Here is a 25108-nt window from a genome sequence, read left to right as displayed (position 1 = left end):
TTTTATCAATATTATCAATATTATTTCTTTCTGGGGAGTTCTCTTTAAATCATCTACATCTTTCGTTAATTTTTTTCCACTAAATCTGGTATTGTTTACATGAGACAATAGAGTATAAAGCAGTAATTCTGCTGTTAATTTGAAAAGATGATTTCATTATTACAATAGGTCATTGGCAGCTCTAACCTCCAATGACCTCCTTTGTTATTCTGTTCATAGATACTGCATGGTTAAATGGGATCACAAGTGTAAGTGCAACATAATTATAGCATTGCTTACACTGAGCATGACTGAAATAAATGTATTTATGTTTAACAATAAAAATATAAAAATTATACTTGGTCATTGTTATTAGAATAATATTTTAACATTCCTTTTAAGGTGCCTCTAATTTATCTTTTCTGATTTTCTTTCAGTGCCTTTTGTCCATTTGTGCAATTTTAGTGCCTGGTTCTTTTTCTTGATCAATTGTTGGTCAAAGGCAATTTGGAGAATATCTGCCATTATACAATAGTAACTCCTCTTTTCTTCTGAAGTTCCAAGTGTTTTCTTTTTCCCAACTTTTTTTGGTAAACATCTTAGCCATTTTAAAGTGAACTGTTCAGTGGTATTAAATACATTCACATTGTTGTGCAACCATCACTACCACCCATCCGCATAACACTTTTCATCTTGTGAAACTGAAACTCTATACCCATTAAACTCTAATTTCCATTCTCCCTCTCCCCCAACCAGTGGCAACCACCATTATACTTTCTGTCTTTATGATTTTGACTAGTCTAAGTACCTTGTTTAAATGGAATCATACAATATTTGTCTTTTGTTACTGGTTTATTTCACTTAACATAATGTCCTCAAGGTTCGTCCATATTGTAGCATATGTCAGCATTTCCTTCCTTTTTAAGCCTGAATAGTATTCCATTGCATGTATGTACCGCATTTTGCTTATCCATTCACCCACTGATGGACACTGGGTTGCTTCCATATTTTAGCTATTGTGAATAACACTGCTATGAACATGCATGTACTCAATGTTTTTGAAAGAATGTTTACCAGGTGTCAGAGACAAACCCAGAATAATTCTTGCCTGAATTCTGAGACTGATGAGCAGGTGTGGTCTCCTGGCCTTGAGTCTCTCACAGGGCCTAACATTGTGCCTAACATTGTGCTGACCTTTGACTGTCCATTCGTGTATGTGTTGAATTAACAACAGGATGGAAGTGTGCATGGTCAGAGCTTGGGGATTTATAAGGAATTACTTTGGAGTCACCGTGGATTCAGATATTCCTGTGGGAAATCCTTAATTACTGGTACCTACAGGGATTTTCTCTTGAGCTAGCCAATTACCCCAAAGAGTAATATACCAGTCTCTTGGGGTTGGGGGAAGAGTTTGAGGACAGGGTGTGGGTAAACCTTGTCTGCCAGCTTTCTCAGAATCAAAGAAGGTAGAAAGATGAGGTTTCACCATGAGATGTGTAATAATTTCCCTAGTTTCAGTACTGAGCCTCCTGCATTATGTTAAAAAAAATCACAAAAAGGGCAGTTTTTAAAAGAAACTTTTGAAAACAAAAGGTTCTAAAATTCAGCATATCAAAAGTCAAACTCTTGCTATCCCCCCCCAAACCTTCTCTTCTCACAGTTTGCTCACCTTGATAAATGGCAGTTTTATCCTCCTGGCTCAGAATAAACTTGGCCATCGTCCTTCACTCCTCTTATTTTTCCTCCCTTCACACTTACATTTATCAGTCAATAATCTTCTTGGCTCCGCCCCCGAAATATATCCATTTCTCACCATCTGGGGTGAGCTACCATGATCTTTAGTCTATTGCAGATTGTTCTACTAACATTGACTTTTGATTTGTTGCCAACAATGAATCTAGTTTATCTGCTTGGCTTAGTAAACCCTACTTGCCTTTGTTTTTTCTTGCCATAGCCTTCTGCTCTGGGTATGACCCCAACTACTCTGACTTGTGGTACCTGTGAGCCTCCTTCTGGTCTAATCACAGTTTTGGATTTCACTACCTTAGACCTGCCCTACACCAAATCCAGGGAGGGAGGGTACTGATGGCAAGGAAAGGAAAAATGCAAAAGCAGTAGACTATCTGCCTTGCAATTCTGTCCCAGGCCATGCAAACAATTCTTCAGAAAATAACTGTGAATGTCCCTGTGCTGGCTATCTGTTTATTTGTCCTCAGATCTATTCCCTGCCCTTCCCCTGTTTTGCTCTGTATTGCAGGACCCTCACCACTGCAAACTGCATTTTCCAAGCTGTTTGACAACTGACTTCTATTAGGATGGACCAGTGAGGAGACAATGACTGGAGGTTGAAGGGTGAGAAGTAGGAAAATGAATGTACTTCTCTTTTCTCTCTCTGCTTTGTGTAACACGTCAGGCAGGTTCCATCTCTCTCCAGGCTTCCTCAGCTCTGGTTCCACCACCTCCTTCCTTTGTCCCTCTGGCTGTGGGAGCAATAGCTGTTTCCTGCCATTGGTAACTTTGTGTTGCCTCACTGACCTCTGATTGCCTTCTCAGCTCTCCCATCACTTCTGTGACTGGTTTTCCACATTAAATTTTCTCTATTAAAATATCTCAGTTCTGGTTTTCTGCCTAGAACCTGACTGATGCTGCCACCTTTCAAAGTCCTGCCAGATGCTTCTAATACCTGCTCTAATAACCAGACTTTCCCCCTGCATTGCTAATATTTGTTTGCTTTCATATCTACTCTGAAAGTTTAAAGGAAAATTGTCCCCCTTCTATAAAAGTGAAATATTTTTAGAATCGTAGTCTAAATGATTTATTTCTCAAGACCAGAGATAGTAGCTTCCAGTTTAGTGAATCCCTGCCAAGTGTTGGATACTGAGCTAGCTAGACACTTTGAAAATATTTTCTCGAATCCTTACAGTAATGTGCAAGGCAGTTACTACTCCCTACTTATCAGAGGAGAAAACTGAGGCACAGAGAAATGAAGTAACTTGACCAAGATTACATAGCTCGTAGGTGGTGAGGTTCGGCTTCACACGTATCTGTCTGATATGACCATTTTCCACTGCCCCACTCTACCTTTCTAACATGCCTACCTTCACGTTAATCAGTGTTTGCTCATCCTTGTGATTTTAATAAACACTAATAGGTTTTATTATATACTTTCATAGTAATTTTAGGGCCACATGAAAGATATATGAATTTAGGAAATATTAAGTACCAACATAGGGAACCAATTGTGTCTTGATTAGATCAACATTTGTACATGGCTTCAACTGTCATTCCAACTACTATTTGTACACTTGAATGATGGAAACAAAATCTAATTAATGAGTTGATTCTATCATGTAAAACCAATCATATGTTTCAATATCCGTTGCGCTCCACAATGAAGTTAACCCGAAACAGATACTTGCATTTATTCTACAAAAAATGGAGAAGCAAAACCAAAGTAGCTGTTTTACCTAATTACTGAACCTCTGTTCTGAATGCAGGAAGCTACTTCCTAAGAGAAGCTGCCATTTTTAGCAAAGAAACAGGGCCTATAATAGAGGCAGTTCTCAAGCACTGCAAGATTTCAATCCAAAAAGTACCTTATTTTCTCACAAAGATGAGAGTGTGCACACACAAGTTTGTATATTATTTTTCAAGCACCGTGTCCACAGAAAGTAGAAAGGAAAGTACGAACCAAGGAAGTGTTGCGGCCAGGATCTCAAGTGGGAATTAACAAAAAATGTGGAAAGAATAGATTTCACTTGAAATAGAAAGTGAAACATGATCCTAACTTTCCCCTTTTGGCTGTCAAATCCCTGAACCCCAGCATTTGCCTTCAATAGTTACAAATCCTCAGAAGGAATATGGTCTAATTTCACAGATGACACTCGGGTATATCCACAAGCAGATTTGTACTTTGTGGATTTTCCTGTGACATATTGGCATTCCATATTGGTTTCTCACTGATGCCTGTCATTCACTGTTGCCAATTCCTTCCAATACTGGCTGCTATATGTTAAAAAATGACAAATGGATTATACTATATAACTGAGTAAAACACAAGCATCCTATGATCCCATTCACCTGAAAAACAAACAAACAAACAAAAAAACCCACCTCACAATGCACAATCTCATGACACATTTTTAAGACAAATGGAATGCCTGTGCCCCTGATCCCTTATATTAGCACAGATGATCAGAAGTTAATTCTATATCATTCTTTATCCCAATGCAAGGTAAAGGTACATAGAGTTTAGTTTGGATTAACTCACCAAAGATGTGATAAAAATAAAAAATTCTACATTTGATACTGATTTTAAAAACAAAAAATAAATTTTTATTTTTCAAGAAATATCTGATTTCTACCATTTAATGGGGACATTCTGTTTACTGTTTTAGGCCAGGCCTTTCAAATGCTTTCATGTGGAACTTATTATAAAATTATTTTCTAGACGTCCACTGACTATAAACTATGTTCATTACTGTCGACTTAAAAAAACTGCGCAATGTGAGAGCTGTGAGTTAAGTTTTATTTGGGGCAAAATAAGGACTATAGCCCGGGAGACAGCATTTCAGATAGCTCTGAGAAACTGCTTCAAAGAGGTAGGGGGGAAGGTCAGTATATGTGTAATTTTGGTGAAGGGGGAGTACATGCAATCAAGTAAATTTTTTTTTTAAACATCTTTATTGGAGTATAATTACTTTGCAATGGTGTGTTAGTTTCAGCTTTATAACAAAGTGAATCAGCTATACATATACATATGTCCCCCTCTTGCATCTCCCTCCCTCCCACCCTCCCTATCCCACCCCTCTAGGTGGTCACAAAACACCAAGCTGATCTCCCTGTGCTATGCAGCTGCTTCCCACTAGCTATCTATTTTACGTTTGGTAGTGTATATACGTCCATGCCACTCTCTCACTTTGTCCTAGTTTACCCTTCCCCCTCCCCGTATCCTCAAGTCCATTCTCTAGTAGGTCTGTGTCTTTATTCCTGTCTTGCCCCTAGGTTCTTCATGACCATTTTTTTTTTTTTAAGATTCCATATATATGTGTTAGCATACAGTATTTGTTTTTCTCTTTCTGACTTACTTCACTCTGTATGACAGACTCTAGGTCCATCCACCTCACTACAAATAACTCAATTTCGTTTCTTTTTATGGCTGAGTAATATTCCATTGTATATATGTGCCACATCATCTTTATCCATTCATCTGTTGATGGATGCTTAGGTTGCTTCCATGTCCTGGCTATTGTAAATAGAGGTGCAATGAACATTGTGGTACATGACTCCTTTTCAATTATGGTTTTCTCAGGGTATATGCCCAGTAGTGGGATTGCTAGGTCGTATGGTAGTTCTATTTTTAGTTTTTTAAGGAACCTCCATACTGTTCTCCATAGCGGCTGTATCAATTTACATTCCCACCAACAGTGCAAGAGGGTTCCTTTTCTCCACACCCTCTCCAGCATTTATTGTTTGTAGATTTTTTGATGATGGCCATTCTGACTGGTGTGATATGATATCTCATTGTAGTTTTGATTTGCATTTCTCTAATGATTAGTGATGTTGTGCATTCTTTCACGTGTTTGTTGGCAATCTGTATATCTTCTTTGGAGAAATGTCTATTTAGGTCTTCTGCCCATTTTTGGATTGGGTTGTTTGTTTTTTTTGATATTGAGCTGCATGAGTTGCTTATAAATTTTGGAGATTAATCCTTTGTCAGTTGCTTCATTTGCAAATATTTTCTCCCATTCTGAGGGTTGTCTTTTGGTCTTGTTTATGGTTTCCTTTGCTGGGCAAAAGCTTTTAAGTTTCATTAGGTCTCATTTATTTATTTTTGGTTTTATTTCCATTTCTCTAGGAGCTGTGTCAAAAAGGATCTTGCTGTGATTTATGTCATCGAGTGTTCTGCCTATGTTTTCCTCTAAGAGTTTGATAGTGTCTGGCCTTACATTTAGGTCTTTAATCCATTTTGAGTTTATTTTTGTGTATGGTGTTAGGGAGTGTCCTAATTTCATTCTTTTACATGTAGCTGTCCAGTTTTCCCAGCACCACTTATTGAAGAGGGTGTCTTTTCTCCACTGTGTATTCTTGCCTCCTTTATCAAAGATAAGGTGACCATATGTGTGTGGGCTTATCTCTGGGCTTTCTATCCTGTTCCATTGATCTATATTTCTGTTTTTGAAGACCATATTTTTTTGTAGTAGGTTTCTGCTAGTCACAATGAGCAGACGTCACCATGAAAGATTTTAGTGCTTTTACAGATATGAGGAGATACAAGAATTGGGGTCATAAAATCAGCTCCTGAAAATATCTAACTATCTGAAGACCTGTTTCACTAGTTTTTCCCAGAGCACAGAGTGCCTCATTTCTGCTCTCCACTCTGAGCTCCTTTCAGGGGTGTGTTGAAAGTCAGCAGCTGCAGCACATGATTTAATCCTTGTAGAGGTAGATGGCAAGTGCCAATGGCAGGTGCCAATTTGTAGTTGACATTACAAAACATATGGGTGTATTTTATAATCTTATTTTTAGAGACTTCTAGGGAAGACTTTTTTATAACCTCTCATGATTGAGTGCTGCCTCTAAGAGAACAGCTAATCCTGTTCTATTTACCCCAGGACGCTTTTTGCTGAGATTTACTTTCTTTTCAAAAACACCATAGTGCTAAGGCATTTAGCATTGCAGGCAGGAGTTAACAATGCATCCTCTAAAGATCTAGCATTTAGTCAGCAGTCAGCAGATCTGGTTTAAGACCTGTCTCTACCACTAACTAAGCTATGTCACCTTGGGAAAGTGCTTTAACTTCTCTAAGTTTCCACATCTGTACAATGAGATGATAATTACAGCTACGTGTCATTCACAGGGTTCATGTGAAATAATGAAATGTATTTAGGGAATCTGCCCGTTCTTTAAAGCTTGAGAACTTTATGCATGGCTGACATGGTGTCAGCAAAGTGGGAAGTACTCACCTATACTCTCAGTCCCAAATTTCTAAGGTTTTCTACACTTCAACAATTTGACAAAAAAGTCAAAAGAGGAAGAACAAGAAAATTTTTTTAAAAATTTATATTTAACTCAGATACTTCAAGATCTGTTACCTCTGCAAAGGCAATCTTACAAACATCTAAATGTCTCCTAAATATTCTTCTCCCCCCGCCCAACTTCCTCCTCCTGCTCCTTCTTCTTTTTTAAATCAAACGCTGCAAGGAACTCCAAATGCTCTTGATTCAAAACAAAAAGTGAAAGATTAGAAAGAATTAGTTAAAGTTCTAACTGGTGTTACATATGCTTGTTGCTCCAACAAAGAATAATAATTTCTTATAAGCAATGTATACAACATTCGTCATCAAAAAGATCTGACATCCCAGAATTCCATCTTAAAAGTTGCATCAAATGAAATAAAAAAGTAAATAAATGAAATGCTATAATTTGACATTATAAATTAAATTCACACTATAAAACAGCTCATTATAAGATTTTGGATGGGAAAAAAGCAAATGGTCCCATGGCTAAAAGTCAATGGAGAATGCTTCTCTTAGATGAACTGTAGAAATGTGTTTAAGATAGTAAACACAGGGAACTCCATTCTATAGGTAGAAATTTTTCATGAGAAAAAAAGGATGAGAATGAGTACTAACAGGAAAACATGAGTTGATAAAATGAAGAAAAATAAGAAATTAATAAAATTTACAGTTAGATGATGTAGGACAAATGTCTACAGGTACAACTGACTGACTGTGTGTGTGTATGAAATAGACTTACAAATAAAAAATGTGAAATGATAATATTAAAATCTGTTTTATATGGGGTTCAAGGCTCCTCTGTTTCTATATTTAATTTTTTAATTTTTTTTAATTTTTTAATATTTTTAACATCTTTATTGGAGTATAGTTGCTTTACAATGGTGTGTTAGTTTCTGCTTTATAACAAAGTGAATCAGTTATACATATACATATGTTCCCATATCTCTTCCCTCTTGCATCTCCCTTGCTCCCACCCTCCCACCCTCCCTATCCCACCACTCTAGGTGGTCACAGAGCACCGAGCTGCTCTCCTTGTGCTATGCGGTTGCTTCCCACTAGCTGTCTATTTTACATTTGGTAGTGTATATATGTCCATGCCACTCTCTCACTTTGTCACAGCTTACCCTTCCCCCTCCCCATATCCTCAAGTCCATTCTCTAGTAGGTCTGTGTCTTTCTTCCCGTCTTACCACTAGGTTCTTCATGGCCTTTTTTTTTTCTCCTTAGATTCCATATATACGTGTTAGCATACTGTATTTGTTTTTCTCTTTCTGACTTACTTCACTCTGTATGAGAGACTCTAACTCCATCCACCTCACTACAAATAACTCAATTTCGTTTCTTTTTATGGCTGAGTAATATTCCATTGTATATATGTGCCACATCTTCTTTATCCATTCATCTGATGATGGACATTTAGGTTGCTTCCATGTCATGGCTATTGTAAGTAGAGCTGCAATGAACATTTTGGTACATGACTCTTTTTGAATTATGGTTTTCTCAGGGTATATGCCCAGTAGTGGGATTGCTGGGTCGTATGGTAGTTCTATTTTTAGTTTTTTAAGGAACCTCCATGCTGTTCTCCATCGTGGCTGTATCAATTTACATTCCCACCAACAGTGCAAGAGGGTTCCCTTTGCTCCACACCCTCTCCAGCATTTATTGTTTCTAGATTTTCTGATGATGGCCATTCTGACTGGTGTGATATTATATCTCATTGTAGTTTTGATTTGCATTTCTCTAATGATTAGTGATGTTGAGCATCCTTTCATGTGTTTGTTGGCAATCTGTATATCTTCTTTGGAGAAATGTCTATTTAGGTCTTCTGCCCATTTTTGGATTGTGTTGTTTGTTTTTTTGTTATTGAGCTGCATGAGCTGCTTGTAAATTTTGGAGATTAATCCTTTGCCAGTTGCTTCATTTGCAAATATTTTCTCCCATTCTGAGGGTTGTCTTTTGGTCTTGTTTATGGTTTCCTTTGCTGGGCAAAAGCTTTTAAGTTTCATTAGGTCCCATTTGTTTATTTTTGTTTTTATTTCCATTTCTCTAGGAGCTGTGTCAAAAAGGATCTTGCTGTGATGTATGTCATAGAGTGTTCTGCCTATGTTTTCCTCTAAGAGTTTGATAGTGTCTGGCCTTACATTTAGGTCTTTAATCCATTTTGAGTTTATTTTTGTGTATGGTGTTAGGGAGTGTTCTAATTTCATACTTTTACATGTACCTGTCCAGTTTTCCCAGCACCACTTATTGAAGAGGCTGTCTTTTCTCTACTGTATATGCTTGCCTCCTTTATCAAGGATAAGGTGACCATATGTGCGTGGGTTTATCTCTGGGCTTTCTATCCTGTTCCATTGATCTGTATTTCTGTTTATGTGCCAGTACCATACTGTCTTGATTACTGTAGCTTTGTAGTATAGTCTGAAGTCAGAGAGCCTGATTCCTCCAGCTCCATTTTTTGTACTCAAGATTGCTTTGGCTATTCGGGGTCTTTTGTGTTTCCATACAAATTGTGAAATTTTTTGTTCTGGTTCTGTGAAAAATGCCATTGGTAGTTTGATAGGTATTGCATTGAATCTGTAGATTGCTTTGGGTAGTAGAGTCATTTTCACAATGATGATTCTTCCAATCCAAGAACATGGTATATCTCTCCATCTATATGTATCATCTTTAATTTCTTTCATCAGTGTCTTATAATTTTCTGCATACAGGTCTTTTGTCTCCTTAGGTAGGTTTATTCCTAGATATTTTATTCTTTTTGTTGCAGTGGTAAATGGGAGTGTTTTCTTAATTTCACTTTCAGATTTTTCATCATTAGTGTATAGGAATGCAAGAGATTTCTGTGCATTAATTTTGTATCCTGCTACTTTACCAAATTCATTGATTAGCTCTAGTAGTTTTCTGGTAGCATCTTTAGGACTCTCTATGTATAGTATCATGTCATCTGCAAACAGTGACAGCTTTACTTCTTCTTTTCCGATTTGGATTCCTTTTATTTCTTTGTCTTCTCTGATTGCTGTGGCTAACACTTCCAAAACTATGTTGAGTAATAGTGGTGAGAGTGGGCAACCTTGTCTTGTTCCTGATCTTAGTGGAAATGGTTTCAGTTTTTCACCATTGAGGACGATGTTGGCTGTGGGTTTGTCGTATATGGTCTTTATTATGTTGAGGAAAGTTCCCTCTATGCCTGCTTTCTGCAGGGCTTTTATCATAAATGGGTGTTGAATTTTGTCAAAAGCTTTCTCTGCATCTATTGAGATGATCATATGGTTTTTCTCCTTCAATTTGTTAATGTGGTGTATCACGTTGATTGATTTGCGTATATTGAAGAATCCTTGCATTCCTGGAATAAACCCCACTTGATCATGGTGTATGATCCTTTTAATGTGTTGTTGGATTCTGTTTGCTAGTATTTTGTTGAGGATTTTTGCATCTATGTTCATCAGTGATATTGGCCTGTAGTTTTCTTTCTTTGTGACATCTTTGGTTTTGGTATCAGGGTGATGGTGGCCTTGTAGAATGAGTTGGGGAGTGTTCCTCCCTCTGCAATATTTTGGAAGAGTTTGAGAAGGATAGGTGTTAGTTCTTCTCTAAATGTTTGATGGAAGTCGCCTGTGAAGCCAGCTGGTCCTGGGCTTTTGTTTGTTGGAAGATTTTTAATCACAGTTTCAATTTAAGTGCTTGTGATTGCTCTGTTCGTATTTTCTCTTTCTTCCTGGTTCAGTCTCGGCAGGTTGTGCATTTCTAAGAATTTGTCCATTTCTTCCAGGTTGTCCATTTTATTGGCATAGAGTTGCTTGTAGTAATCTCTCATGATCGTTTGTATTTCTGCAGTGTCAGTTGTTACTTCTCCTTTTTCATTTCTAATTCTATTGATTTGAGTCTTCTCCCTTTTTTTCCTGATGAGTCTGGCTAATGGTTTATCAATTTTGTTTATCTTCTCAAAGAACCAGCTTTTAGTTTTATTGATCTTTGCTATCGTTTCCTTCATTTCTTTTTCATTTATTTCTGATCTGATATTTATGATTTCTTTCCTTCTGCTAACTTTGGGGGTTTTTTTCTTCTTTCTCTAATTGCTTTATGTGCAAGGTTAGGTTGTTTATTTGAGATGTTTCCTGTTTCTTAAGGTAGGATTGTATTGCTATAAACTTCCCTCTTAGAACTGCTTTTGCTGCATCCCATAGGTTTTGGGTTGTCGTGTCTCCATTGTCATTTGTTTCTAGGAATTTTTTGATTTCCCCTTTGATTTCTTCAGTCATCACTTGGTTATTAAGTAGTGTATTGTTTAGCCTCCATGTGTTTATATTTTTTACAGATCTTTTCCTGTAATTGATATCTAGTCTCATAGCATTGTGGTCGGAAAAGATACTTGATACGATTTCAATTTTCTTAAATTTACCAAGGCTTGATTTGTGACCCAAGATATGATCTATCCTGGAGAATGTTCCATGAGCACTTGAGAAAAATGTTGTTTTTGGATGGAATGTCCTATAAATATCAATTAAGTCCATCTTGTTTAATGTATCATTTAAAGCTCGTGTTTCCTTATTTATTTTCATTTTGGATGATCTGTCCATTGGTGAAAGTGGAGTGTTAAAGTCCCCTACTATGATTGTGTTACTGTTGATTTCCCCTTTATGGCTGTTAGTATTTGCCTTATGTATTGAGGTGCTCCTATATTGGGTGCATAAATATTTACAATTGTTATATCTTCTTGGTTCGATCCCTTGATCATTATGTAGTGTCTTTCTTTGTCTCTTGTAATAGTCTTTTTTTTTTTTTTTGGCCACGTGTTATGTGAGATCTTAGCTCCCCCGACCAGGGATCGAACCTGTGCCCTCTGCAGTGGAAGCACAGAGTCCTAACCACTGGGACACCAGGGAATTCCCTCTTGTAATAGTCTTTATTTTAAAGTCTATTTTGTCTGATATGAGAATTGCTACTCCAGCTTTCTTTTGATTTCCATTTGCATGGAATATCTTTTTCCATCCCCTCACTTTCAGTCTGTATGTGTCCCTAGGTCTGAAGTGGGTCTCTTGTAGACAGCATATATACCGGTCTTGTTTTTGTATCCATTCAGCCAGTCTGTGTCTTTTGGTGGGAGCATTTAATCCATTTACATTTAAGGTAATTATCGATATGTATGTTCCTATTCCCATTTTCTTAAATGTTTTGGGTTTGTTATTGTTGGTGTTATCCTTCTCTTGTGTTCTTGCCTAGAGAAGTTCCTTTAGCATTTGTTGTAAAGCTGGTTTGGTGGTGTTGAATTCTCTTAGCTTTTGCTTGTCTGTAAAGGTTTTAATTTCTCCATCAAATCTGAATGAGATCCTTGCTGGGTAGAATAATCTTGGTTGTAGGTTTTTCTCCTTCATCACTTTAAATATGTCCTGCCACTCCCTTCTGGCTTGCAGAGTTTCTGCTGAAAGATTAGCTGTTAACCTTATGGGGATTCCCTTTTATGTTATTTGTTGTTTTTCCCTTGCTGCTTTTAATATGTTTTTTTTATATTTAATTTTTGATAGTTTGATTAGTATGTGTCTTGGCGTGTTTCTCCTTGGATTTATCCTGTATGGGACTCTCTGTGCTTCCAGGACTTGATTAACTATTTCCTTTCCCATATTAGGGAAGTTTTCAACTCTAATCTCTTCAAATATTTTCTCAGTCCCTTTCTTTTTCTCTTCTTCTTCTGGGACCCCTATAATTCGTATGTTGGTGCGTTTAATGTTGTCCCAGAGGTCTCTGAGACTGTCCTCAGTTCTTTTCATTCTTTTTTCTTTATTCTACTCTGCAGTAGTTATTTCCACTGTTTTATCTTCCAGGTCACTTATCCTTTCTTCTGCCTCAGTTATTCTGCTATTGATCCCTTCTAGAGTATTTTTAATTTCATTATTGTGTTGTTCATCATTGCTTGTTTCCTCTTTAGTTCTTCTAGGTCCTTGGTAAATGTTTCTTGCATTTTGTGTATTCTATTTCCAAGATTGTGGATCATCTTTACTATCATTATTCTGAATTCCTTTTCAGGTAGACTACCTATTTCCTCTTCATTTGTTAGGTCTGGTGTGGTTTTACCTTGCTCCTTCATTTGTTGTGTGTTTTTCTGTCTTCTCATTTTGCTTATCTTACTGTGTTTGAGGTCTTCTTTTCGCAGGCTGCACGTTCGTAGTTCCCATTGTTTTTGGTGTCTGTCCCCAGTGGCTAAGGTTGGTTCAGTGTGTTGTGTAGGCTTCCTGGTGGAGGGGACTAGTGCCTGTGTTCTGGTGGATGAGGCTGGATCTTGTCTTTCTGGTGGGCTGGTCTACGTCTGGTGGTGTGTTTTGGGGTGTCTGTGGCCTTATTTTGATTTTAGGCAGCCTCTCTGCAAATGGATGAGGCTGTGTTCCTGTCTTGCTAGTTGTTTGGCATAGGGTGTCCAGCACTGTAGCTTGCTGGTCGTTGAGTGAAGCTGGGTCTTGGTGTTAAGATGGAGATCTCTGGGAGATTTTCACCGTTTGGTATTACGTGGAGCTGGGAGGTCTCTTATGGACCAGTGTCCTGAAGTTGGCTCTCCCACCTCAGAGGCACAACCCTGATGCCTGGCTGGAGCACCAAGAGCCTTTCATCCACACGGCTCAGAATAAAAGGGAGAAAAAGTAGAAAGAAAGAAAGAAAGAAAGAAAGAAAGAAAGAAAGAAAGAAAGAAAGAAAGAAAGAAAGAAAGAAAGAAAGAAAGAAAGAAAGAAGGAAAGAAAGAAGGAAAGAAAGAAAGAAAGAAGGAAGGAAGGAAGGAAGGAAGGAAGGAAGGAAGGAAAGAAAGAAAGAAAAAAATAAAATAAAGTAAGATAAAATAAAAAATAATTATTAAGAAAAAAATTTTTTTAAGTAAAAAAACAAAAGAAACAGACAGACAGAACCCTAGGAGAAATGGTGAAAGCAAAGCTATACAGACAAAATCTCACACAGAAGCATACACATACACACTCACAAAAAGAGCAAAATGGGAAAAAATAATATATCTTGCTCCCAAAGTCCACCTCCTCAATTTGGGATGATTCGTTGTCTATTCAGGTATTCCACAGATGCAGGGTACATCAAGTTGATTGTGGAGCTTTAATCCTCTGCTCCTGAGGCTGCTGGGAGAGATATCCCTTTCTCTTCTTTGTTCACACAGTTCCCGGGGTTCAGCTTTGGATATGGACCCGCCTCTGTGTGTAGGTCGCCTGATGGCGTCTGCTCTTCCCTCAAACAGGATGGGGTTAAAGGAGCAGCTGATTCAGGGGCTCTGGCTCACTCAGGCCGGGGGAGGGAGGGGTACGGATGCGTGGCGAGCCTGCTGTGGCAGAGGCCAGGGTGACGTTGCACCAGCCTGATGCACGCCGTGCATTCTCCCGGGGAAGTTGTCCCTGGATCACGGGAGCCTGGCAGTGGCGGGCTGCACAGGCTCCCGGGAGGGGCGGTGTGGATAGTGACCTGTGCTTGCACACAGGCTTCTTGTTGGTGGCAGCAGCAGCCTTAGTGTTTCATGCCCATCTCTGGGATCCGCGCTGGTAGTCGCAGCTCGCGCCCGTCTCTGGAGCTCGTTTAGGCGGTGCTCTGAATCCCCTCTCCTCACGCACCAGGGAACAAAGAGGGAAGAAAAAGTCTCTTGCCTCTTTGGCAGGTCCAGACTTTTCCCTGGACTCCCTCCCGGCTAGCTGTGGCACACTAGCCTCCTTCAGGCTGTGTTCATGCCGCGAACCCCAGTCCTCTCCCTGCGATCCGACCGAAGCCTGAGCCTCAGCTTCCAGGCCCCGCCCGCCCCGGCGGCTGAGCAGACAAGCCTCTTGGGCTGGTGAGTGCTGGTCAGCACCGATCCTCTTTGCGGGAATCTCTCTGCTTTGCCCTCCGCACCCCTGTGGCTGCGCTCTCCTCCATGGCTCCAAAGCTTCCCCCCTCCACCACCCGCAGTCTCCACCTGCGAAAGGGCTTCCTAGTGTGTGGAAAACTTTCCTCCTTCACAGCTCCCTCCCACTGGTACAGGTCCCGTCCTTATTCTTTTTTTTTTTTTTTTTTTAATTTATTTATTTTGGCTGTGTTGGGTCTCCGTTTCTGTGCGAGGGCTTTCTCTAGTTGCGGCAAGCGGGGGCCACTCTTCATCACGGTGCGCGGGCCTCTCACCATCGCGGCCTCTCTTGTTACGGAGTACAGGCTCCAGACGCGCAGGCTCAGCAATTGTGGCTCACGGGCGGGCCTAGCTGCTCCACGGCATGTGGGATCTTCCCAGACCAGGGCTCGAACCCATGTCCCCTGCATTGGCAGGCAGATTCTCAACCACTGCGCCGCCAGGGAAGCCTCTGTCCCTATTCTTTTGTCTCTGTTTTTTCTTTTTTCTTTTGCCCTACCCAAAAAACTCCTACGTGGGGAGTTTTTTGCCTTTTGGGAGGTCTGAGGTCTTCTGCCAGCGTTCAGTGGGTGTTCTATAGGAGCAGTTCCATGTTTAGATGTATTTCTGATGTATCTGTGGGGAGGAAGGTGATCTCCACGTCTTACTCTTCTGCCATCTTCTCCTCTCTCTCCATTTTTCATTTTTCAATTTTTATTTTAAAAATTTATTTATTTATTTTTGGCCGCATTGGGTCTTCGCTGCTGCATGCGGGCTTTCTCTAGTTGCAGTGAGCAGGGACTACTCTTTGCTGTGGTGCGTGGGCTTCTCATTGCGGTGGCTTCTCTTGTTGCGCAGCATGGGCTCTAGGTGTGTGTGCTTCAGTAGTTGCAGCACGCAGGCTCAGTAGTTTCGGCGCATGGGCTCATTGCTCGGCAGCCTGTGGGATCTTCCCGGACCAGGGCTTGAACCCATGTCCCCTGCATTGGCAGGTGGATTCTTAACCACTGCACCATCAGGGAAGTCCCTCCTCTGTTTTTAAATCTATTCTGTTCAAATTTTGTTTCCTATTGCAAGACATTTATTTACTATAGAGGGAAAATATAGGCGCGTGGAAAATGTTGATAAGCTAATTCAATATGTGTGACTAGCTGGTGAGAAAAATTTAATTACCATTTAGAAATGATTTGGAGCCAAAAAAAAAATTATACTTGCTAATACACATTATTGTATCACATTAGAGATAAAACATATGAAACATCTCTTGAAGCCTCAGTAAAGACATTTGTCAATGTCTATAATTTAATATTTGACTAAAACTTAAATTGTTTAGTAATAAATCTTGCAGAATTGAACCAAGAAACTAGAATATGGTATACTCACACCTCACTCTTACAATATCTTTTTTGAAGTCTATGGACTAGGTGAATGATTTCCCCAGGGGCCTGAAAAATTGAAAGTTTAAGATTATTCTTTACGTATATGGAGTCACAGCAAAGTATTAAGTTATTCAGAAGCAGGGATTTTTCTTAAGAGTTAGGTAAGCAGCAGAATTCCTGGGCCATGAAGCAAAACAGCTTTATGATGTGGTTTTAGCACACTAAGACCCATCTGTTTTACGTATTCTAAGAATAGAAATGGACTGCAGAGTCAGAACAGTAATAGAGGAAGTATATAGCTTTAAATATGAATTGTAGCTTCCTTTGCTTATCTACAGAGAAGAACCTTGAGGTTGATTTGGGCCTCATGATTTGAAGTAAAACATCAAACACACAGCCATCAGAAAAAGGCAGCACTCTATAACTTTCCACCCATAAATATAAAAATATCATATTCTTTGAGGAAATTTCTACAATAGATTGGAAGAAAGTCATACATTACTAACCTTTGTGTATCCTTTAAGTTACAAGTCTCTAGATACATATGATAAGCCCAGAAACCAGGGATTGAACCAGGGATTGAAAAGTACCTAGAAGAAAGGCATGCACAACAGGATTAATTAACACTAAAAAGGAGATTTTAGAAGAAATAATATTTAAAGCTTAGTTGCACTAAACAAGACTACATACAAAAATCTGCTTTAAAATCTTTATGCATAGAGTTATGTATACTGCTATAGAAAGATATCTAAAATACCATTGCCCATGAAAAGGGCAGGATACAATATGGGTTGTTCGTTTTTACAAAATATACAAATAAATTAATACTTAGCCCTCAATTAATGACTTCTTTCATTCCTGAAGATCCTGCCATTAAATGAAAAGGTATTTCCATTAATTTTAATGGGAGAAGTTGATGATATAGTCTATCCCATCTCAAAACACCCAAACAATTTTTTCACAAATAGAAAAATCTACCAATAGAACAATGAGAACAAGATGATATAAGTAATAAAAAGTGTTTTAAAGTAAATTAATACAGTTTACATAGTGATAAATGAATGTGTAGTGTATCATCAAAGGAGGAAAATCCCTATTTTGATGTAAGAGGGATGCAGGGAAATTTTTCTTTAGAAAGTGGTGGAAGAACAGATGATTCTCAGGCAGACAACTCTTTCATCCCTATCAAATTGAAAAATATATATTTTAAATGTGATAACATCTAATGTTTAATTGGATGGTAAAATGGGTATCTCATACACTCCTACTGAGGTTCTAAACTAAAGTAATCTTTCTGGAAAACAATTTGATGCTATGTATCAGGAGGTCTCAAAATTATTATACACTTTGAATGAGTAGTTCTCCTTTTAGAAATTTAAGGGAATAACATAAAATAAGCACAAAAGTATGTGGACAAAGATATTTTCAACAGAGCATTTAAAGTGCAACATTAAAATCATACAATAGATTTTTATTTAAGCATTAAAAATGTCTATTATAACTAAATAATTTTCATACCTTATAACCCAGAAATTCCATTTCTACCTTTTACCCTGAAGAAACTTATATCAAAGATATGTCAAAGAATGTTCATTGTACCAGTGTTTGACTAGGAAAATAATGGAAATAACTCAAGACAATGACTAAATAAACAGTGGCATTTTCCTATGAGGAATACTCTAATCAGGAGTGGTGTTCAAAATTAAATTGAAAAATTAAAAACTGCTCTACAAAAGACAACATCAAGAGAATGAGAAGACAAGCTACAGACTGGGAGAAAATATTTGCAAAAGACACATCTGATAAAAGACTGTTAGCCAAAATGTACAAAGAACTCTTAAAACTCAACAATAAAAAACCAAACAACCCAATTAAAAAATGGGCCAAAGACCTTAAGAGACACTTCTCAAAAGAAGATATACAAATGACAAATGCATATGAAAAGACACTCCACATTATGTGTTATCAGAGAAATGCAAATTAAAATGACAGTGAGATACACACATATTAGAATGGCCAAAATCTGGAATACTGACAACACCAAATGCTGACAAGGATGTGGAGTAACAGGAACTCACATTCATTGCTAGTGAGAATGCAAAATGGTACAGCCTCTTTGCAAGAAAGTTCGGCAGTTTCTTACAAAGCTAAATGTACTTTTACCATATGATCCAGCAATCTCACTTCTCGATATTTACCTAAAGCGGTTGAAAACTTATGTCCATACAAAACCCACACACAGATGTTTATAGCAGCTTTATTCATAATTGCCAAAACTTGAAAGCAACCAAGATGTTCTTCAGTAGGTGAATAGATAAATAAACTGTGATACATCCAGAAGATGGAGTATTATTCAGCATCAAAATGATATGAGCAGAGTCAAGATGGCATACTAGAAGGATGCGGAATTCACGTCTCCTCACAACTAGGGCACCTACCAGGCACCGGAGGGGGACCACGGGCACCTAAGGGGATGCGAGGAAACCCCAGTGACCAGGTAGGATGTGGGGCATGGGGGGAGTGAATAGGGAGGAAAAATGGAGGCGGTAGGGGACTGGCGCCCCTGAGGGGTAGCTGGGGGAGGGGAAGGGATCCCATGCCTGAAGGGGGAAATTGGGGAACCATTGGGAGAGCAGAGGATCAAAAGGGAGCGTGGTCAGGTTTCCCCTGCCCACTTGGACCCCTGGGAACCTGCTGAGATCCTGGGCCTGATCCTCTGCCCACCTAGGCCCCCTCCAGCCGCACGGGTCCTGAGGGAGTGGGAGGGAAGGAAGGGGGAGCCGGACCTCCAGGATGGGCACCCCTGAGGGGTGGCTGGGGGAGGGGAGGAGTTCCTACACCCAGTGGGACCCACCCATGGTTAGGGGTCCAGCAGCGATGGGGGAGACCCTGGGGGAGACAGTGGGGGAGGGGCACAAAGGAATGGAAGGGAACAGGGCCTGTGCTTTCCCTGTCCACTTAGGCACCAGGAAGCCGGTTGGGCTCCCGGGCCTAATCCTCTGCCCTCAGAGCCTCCCTCCTGCCTTGGAGAGCCCAAGCCCCACCGCTACACCCCAACCCAGTGCCCTACCGCTGCACCCGGAGACCCCCTCCAATGTGCTGGGCCTAAACCCCACCCACACACCCTCACTCAGGGCCCTACCTCCAAACTCTGGAACTCCACACTCCAGAGGCCCTCCTTTCTATGTGCTGCCTCTCCCCTTCCACGCAGGTCCTAAACAGAGGCCCCGCCCCATGCTTGAACGTCACCCAGCCTAGGCCCCGCCCCATGCTGAAACCCCCACCCACCTAGGTCCTGCCCCACCCTAAACCCCGCCCCTGCCTAAGTTTCACCACCCCCCACTCCCACCCCCCCACCCGCCTGCCTAAACTCTGCCCCCATAGCCACAGCTTTTTTTTTTTTTCTTTTCCTTTTTCCTCTTTTAGATTGGGGTTCTGTTTTACCTTGTTGATTCATTGCTGTTGATTCTTTTATATTTTTATTTTCCTAATAAATCTTTTATTTTTCTAGTTTTATTTTATTCTTTATGCTTTGTTAGTGATCTCTCCTTTTGTCTTGTTGCCCCACCCCCTTTTTAAAAAATTTTTTCTGCTGTGGTTTTATTTTACCTTAATGCAGTTGTTTCAATTATACTTTTATTTTTCCTAATATATTTTTTATCTTACTAATTTTATGTTGTTTTTTATTTTTTGATATTGTATTGTTCTTTTCTTTCTTTCTTTCTTACTTTTTTTTTTTTTTTTTTACTGTGCCACAAAGCTTGCGGGATCTTGGTTCCCGGACTGGAGGTTGGGCCCAAGCTCCTGTGGTGGGAGCTCCAAGTCCAAATCGCTGGACTAACAGAGAACCTGAGACCCCAGGGAATATCAATCAGAGTGAGGCCTCCTGAAGGTCCTCATCTCAGCACCAAGTCCCAGCTCTATCCAACTGCCTGCAAGCTCCAGCGCTGGATGTCTCAGGCCAAGCAACTAGTAAGACAGGAATACAGCACCACCCATCAAAAAGAAAAAACAATGAAACAACAAAAAAATATGTTACAGACGAAGGAGCAAGTAAAAACCTACAAGACCAAATAAATGAAGATGAAATAGGAAACCTACCTGAAAAAGAGTTCAGCGTAATGATGATAAACATGATCCAGAATCTTGGAAACAGAATAGAGAATACAAGAAACATTTAACAAGGATCTAGAAGAACTAAAGAGCAAACAAACAGTGATGAACAACACAATAACTGAAATTAAAAATACTCTAGAAGGAATCAATAACAGGATAACTGAGGCAGAAGAACGGATAAGTGAGCTGGAAGATAAAATGGTGGAAATAACTGCCAGGGAGCAGAATAAAGAAAAAAGAATGAAAAGAATTGAGGACAGTCTCAGAGACCTCTGGGACAACATTAAACACACAACATTAGCATTATAGGGGTCCCAGAAGAAGAAGAGAAAATGAATCGGTCTGAGAAAATATTTGAAGAGATTATAGTCGAAAACTTCCCTAACATGGGAAAGGAAGTAGTCAATCAAGTCCAGGAAGCACAGAGAGTACCATACAGGATAAACCAAAAGAGAAACATGATGAGACACATATTAATCAAACTATCAAAAATTAAATACACAGAAAAAATATTAAAAGCAACAAGGGAAAAACAACAAATAACATACAAGGGAATCCCCACAAGGTTAACAGCTGACCTTTCAGCAGAAACTCTGCAAGCCAGAAAGGAGTGGCAGGACATATTTAAAGTGATGAAGGAGAAAAACCTACAACCAAGATTACTCTACCCAGCAAGGATCTCATTCAGATTTGATGGAGAAATTAAAACCTTTACAGACAAGCAAAAGCTGAGAGAGTTCAGCACCACCAAACCAGCTTTACAACAAATGCTAAAGGAACTTCTCTAGGCAAGAAACACAAGAGATGGATAACACCTACAATAACAAACCCAAAACATTTAAGAAAATGGGAATAGGAACATACATATTGATAATTACCTTAAATGTAAATGGATTAAGTTCTCCCACCAAAAGACACAGGCTGGCTGAATGGATACAAAAACAAGACCCGTATATATGCTGTCTACAAGAGACCCACTTGAGACCTAGGGACACATACAGACTGAAAGTGAGGGGATGGAAAAAGATATTCCATGCAAATGGAAATCAAAAGAAAGCTGGAGTAGCACTTCTCATATCAGACAAAATAGACTTTAAAATAAAGACTATTACAAGAGACAAAGAAGGACACTACATAATGATCAATGGATCAATCCAAGAAGAAGATATAACAATTATAAATATATATGCACCCAACAAAGGAGCACCTCAATACATAAGGCAAATGCCAACAGCCATAAAGGGGAAATCAACGGTAACACAATCATAGTAGGGAACTTTATCACCCCACTTTCACCAATGGACAGATCATCCAAAATGAAAATAAATAAGGAAACACAAGCTTTAAATGATACATTAAACAAGATGGACTTAATTGATATTTATAGGACATTCCATCCAAAAACAACAGAATACACATTCTTCTCAAGTGCTCATGGAAAATTCTCCAGGATAGATCATACCTTGGGTCACAAATCAAGCCTTGGTAAATTTAAGAAAATTGAAACCGTATCAAGTATCTTTTCTGACCACAACGCTATGAGACTAGATATCAATTGCAGGAAAAAATCTGTAAAAAATACAAGCACATGGAAGCTAAACAATACACTACTTAATAACCAAGAGATCACTGAAGAAATCAAAGAGGAAATCAAAAACTACCTAGAAACAATAGACAATGAAAACACAATGACCCAAAACCTATGGGATGCAGCAAAAGCAGTTCTAAGAGGCAAGTTTATAGCAATACAATCCTACCTCAAGAAACAAGAAGCATCTCAAATAAGCAACCTAACCTTACACCTAAAGCAATTAGAGAAAGAAGAACAAAAACCCCCCAAAGTTAGCAGTAGGAAAGAAACCATAAAGACCAGATCTGAAATAAATGAAAAAGAAATGAAGGAAACAATAGCAAAGATCAATAAAACTAAACGCTGGTTCTTTGAGAAGATAAACAAAATTGATAAACCATTAGCCAGACTCATCAAGAAAAAAAGGAGGAAGACTCAAATCAACAGAATTAGAAATGAAAAAGGAGAAGTAACAACTGACACTGCAAAAATACAAAGGATCACGAGAGATTACTACATGCAACTATATGCCAATGAAATGGACAACCTGGAAGAAATGGACAAATTCTTAGAAAAGCACAACTTTCCAAGACTGAACCAGGAGGAAATAGAAAATATGAACAGACCAATCACAAGCACTGAAGTTGAAACTGTGATTAAAAATCTTCCAACAAGCAAAAGCCCAGGACCAGATGGCTTCACAGACGAATTCTATCAAACATTTAGAGAAGAGCTAACACCTATCCTTATCAAAGTCTTCCAAAATATAGCAGAGGGAGGAACACTCCCAAACTCATTCTACAAGGGCACCATCACCCTGATACAAAACAAGGCAAAGATGTCACAAAAAAAGAAAACTACAGGCCAATATCTCTGATGAACATAGATGCAAAAATCCTCAACAAAATACTAGCAAACAGAATCCAACAGCACATTAAAAGGATCATACACCATGATCAAGTGGGGTTTATTCCAGGAATGCAAGGACTCTTCAATATACGCAAATCAATCAATGTGATACACCATATTAAGAAACTGAAGGATTAAAAAACATATGATAATCTCAATAGATGCAGAAAAAGCTTTTGACAAAATTCAACACCCATTGATGATCAAATCGCTCCAGAAAGTAGGCATAGAGGGAACTTACCTCAACATAATAAAGGCCATATATGACAAACCCACAGCCAACATCGTTCTCAATGGTGAAAAACTGAAACCATTTCCTCTAAGATCAGGAAGAAGACAAGGTTGCCCACTCTCACTATTATTTAACATAGTTTTGGAAGTTATAGCCACAGCAATCAGGGACGAAAAAGAAATAAAAGGAATCCAAATCAGAAAAGAAGAAGTAAAACTGTCATTGTTTGCAGATGACATGATACTATACATAGAGAATCCTAAAGCTGCTACCAGAAAACTACTAGAGCTAATCAATGAATTTGGTAAAGTAGCAGGATACAAAATTAATGCACAGAAATCTCTTGCATTCCTATACACTAATGATGAAAAATCTGAAAGAGAAATTAAGGAAACACTCCCATTTACCACTGCAACAAAAAGAATAAAATAGTAGGAATAAACCCACCTAAGGAGATAAAAGACCTGTATTCAGAAAACTATAAGACACTGATGAAAGAAATTAAAGACTATACAAACAGATGGAGAGATATACCATGTTCTTGGATGGAAGAATCAACATTGTGAAAATGACTATACTACCCAAAACAATCTACAGATTCAGTGCAATCCCTATCAAACTACCAATGGCATTTTTCACAGAACTAGAACAAAAAATTTCACAATTTGTTTGGCAATACAGAAGACCCCAAATAGCCAAAACAATCTTAAGAATGAAAAACCGAGCTGGAGGAATCAGCCTCCCGGACTTCAGACTATGCTACAAAGCTATAGTAATCAATACAGTATGGTACTGGCACAAAAACAGAAATATAGATCAATGGAACAGGATAGAAAGCCCAGAGATAAACCCACGCACATATGGTCACCTTATCTTTGATAAAGGAGACAAGAATATACAATGGAGAAAAGACAGCCTCTTCAATAAGTGGTGCTGGGAAAACTGGACAGCGACATGTAAAAGAATGAAATTAGAACACTCCCTAACACCATACACAAAAATAAACTCAAAATGGATTCAAGACCTAAATATAAGACCAGCCACTATAAAACTCTTAGAAGAAAACATAGGCAGAACACTCTATGACATAAGTCACAGCAAGATCCTTTTTGATCCACCTCCTAGAGAAATGGAAATAAAAACAAAAATAAACAAATGAGACCTAATGAAACTTAAAAGCTTTTGCACAGCAAAGGAAAACATAAACAAGACGGAAAGACAACCCTCAGAATGGGAGAAAATATTTGCAAATGAAGCAACTGACAAAGGATTAATCTCCAAAATATACAAGCAGCTCATGCAGCTCAGTATCAAAATACAAACAACCCAATCCAAAAATGGGCAGAAGACCTAAATAGACATTTCTCCAAAGAAGATATACAGATTGCCAACAAACACATGAAAAGATGCTCAACATCACTAATCATTAGAGAAATGCAAATCAAGACTACAATGAGGTATCACCTCACACTGGTCAGAATGGCCATCATCCAAAAATCTAGAAACAATAAATGCTGGAGAGGGTGTGGAGAAAAGGGAACCCTCTTGCACTGTTGGTGAGAATGTAAATTGATACAGCCACTGTGGAGAACATTACAGAGGTTTCTTAAAAGTCTAAAAGTAGAACTACCATATGAGCCAGCAATCTCACTGCTGGGCATATACCCTGAGAAAACCATAATTCAAAAAGAGACATGTACCACAATGTTCATTGCAGCACTATTTACAATAGCCAGGACATGGAAGCAACCTAAGTGTCCATCGACAGATGAATGGATAAAGAAGATGTGGCACATATATACAATGGAATATTACTCAGCCATAAAAAGAAACGAAATTGAGTTATTTGTAGTGAGGTGGATGGACCTAGAGTCTGTCATACAGAGTGAAGTAAGTCAGAAAGAGAAAAACAAATACCGTACGCTAACACATATATGTGGAATCTAAAAGAAAAAATGGTTCTGATGAACCTAGGGCAGGAATAAAGAAACAGATGTAGAGAATGGACTTGAGGACATGGGGAGGGGGAGGGGAAATCTGGGACGAAGTGAGAGAGTAGCATTGACATATA

General features: G+C 38.9%; 1 protein-coding gene and 1 long non-coding RNA gene across 4 annotated transcripts in view; one reads left to right on the top strand and one right to left on the bottom strand.

Annotated features, from left to right (window-relative positions):
• Positions 1-25108, top strand: part of SERINC5 (serine incorporator 5) — a 189095-nt gene that overhangs the window by 13727 nt on the left and 150260 nt on the right. The window lies entirely within an intron of this gene.
• The window catches only part of LOC137759402 (uncharacterized), a 73634-nt gene that overhangs the window by 10171 nt on the left and 38355 nt on the right, over positions 1-25108 (bottom strand). For 2 of the 3 annotated variants that reach the window (XR_011073079.1, XR_011073081.1), the window contains exons 4-5: positions 16717-16800; positions 16215-16276 (exon numbers count right to left, since the gene is read on the bottom strand). This is a non-coding gene — a long non-coding RNA (uncharacterized lncRNA). The remainder of the gene's footprint in view (positions 1-16214; positions 16277-16716; positions 16801-25108) is intronic. The other variant, XR_011073080.1, reaches the window with a different exon arrangement.

The sequence above is a fragment of the Eschrichtius robustus genome, chromosome 2, assembly GCF_028021215.1.
Source record: "Eschrichtius robustus isolate mEscRob2 chromosome 2, mEscRob2.pri, whole genome shotgun sequence".
NCBI lineage: Eukaryota > Metazoa > Chordata > Mammalia > Artiodactyla > Eschrichtiidae > Eschrichtius > Eschrichtius robustus.
This window is presented reverse-complemented; position numbering and strand designations above follow the sequence as displayed.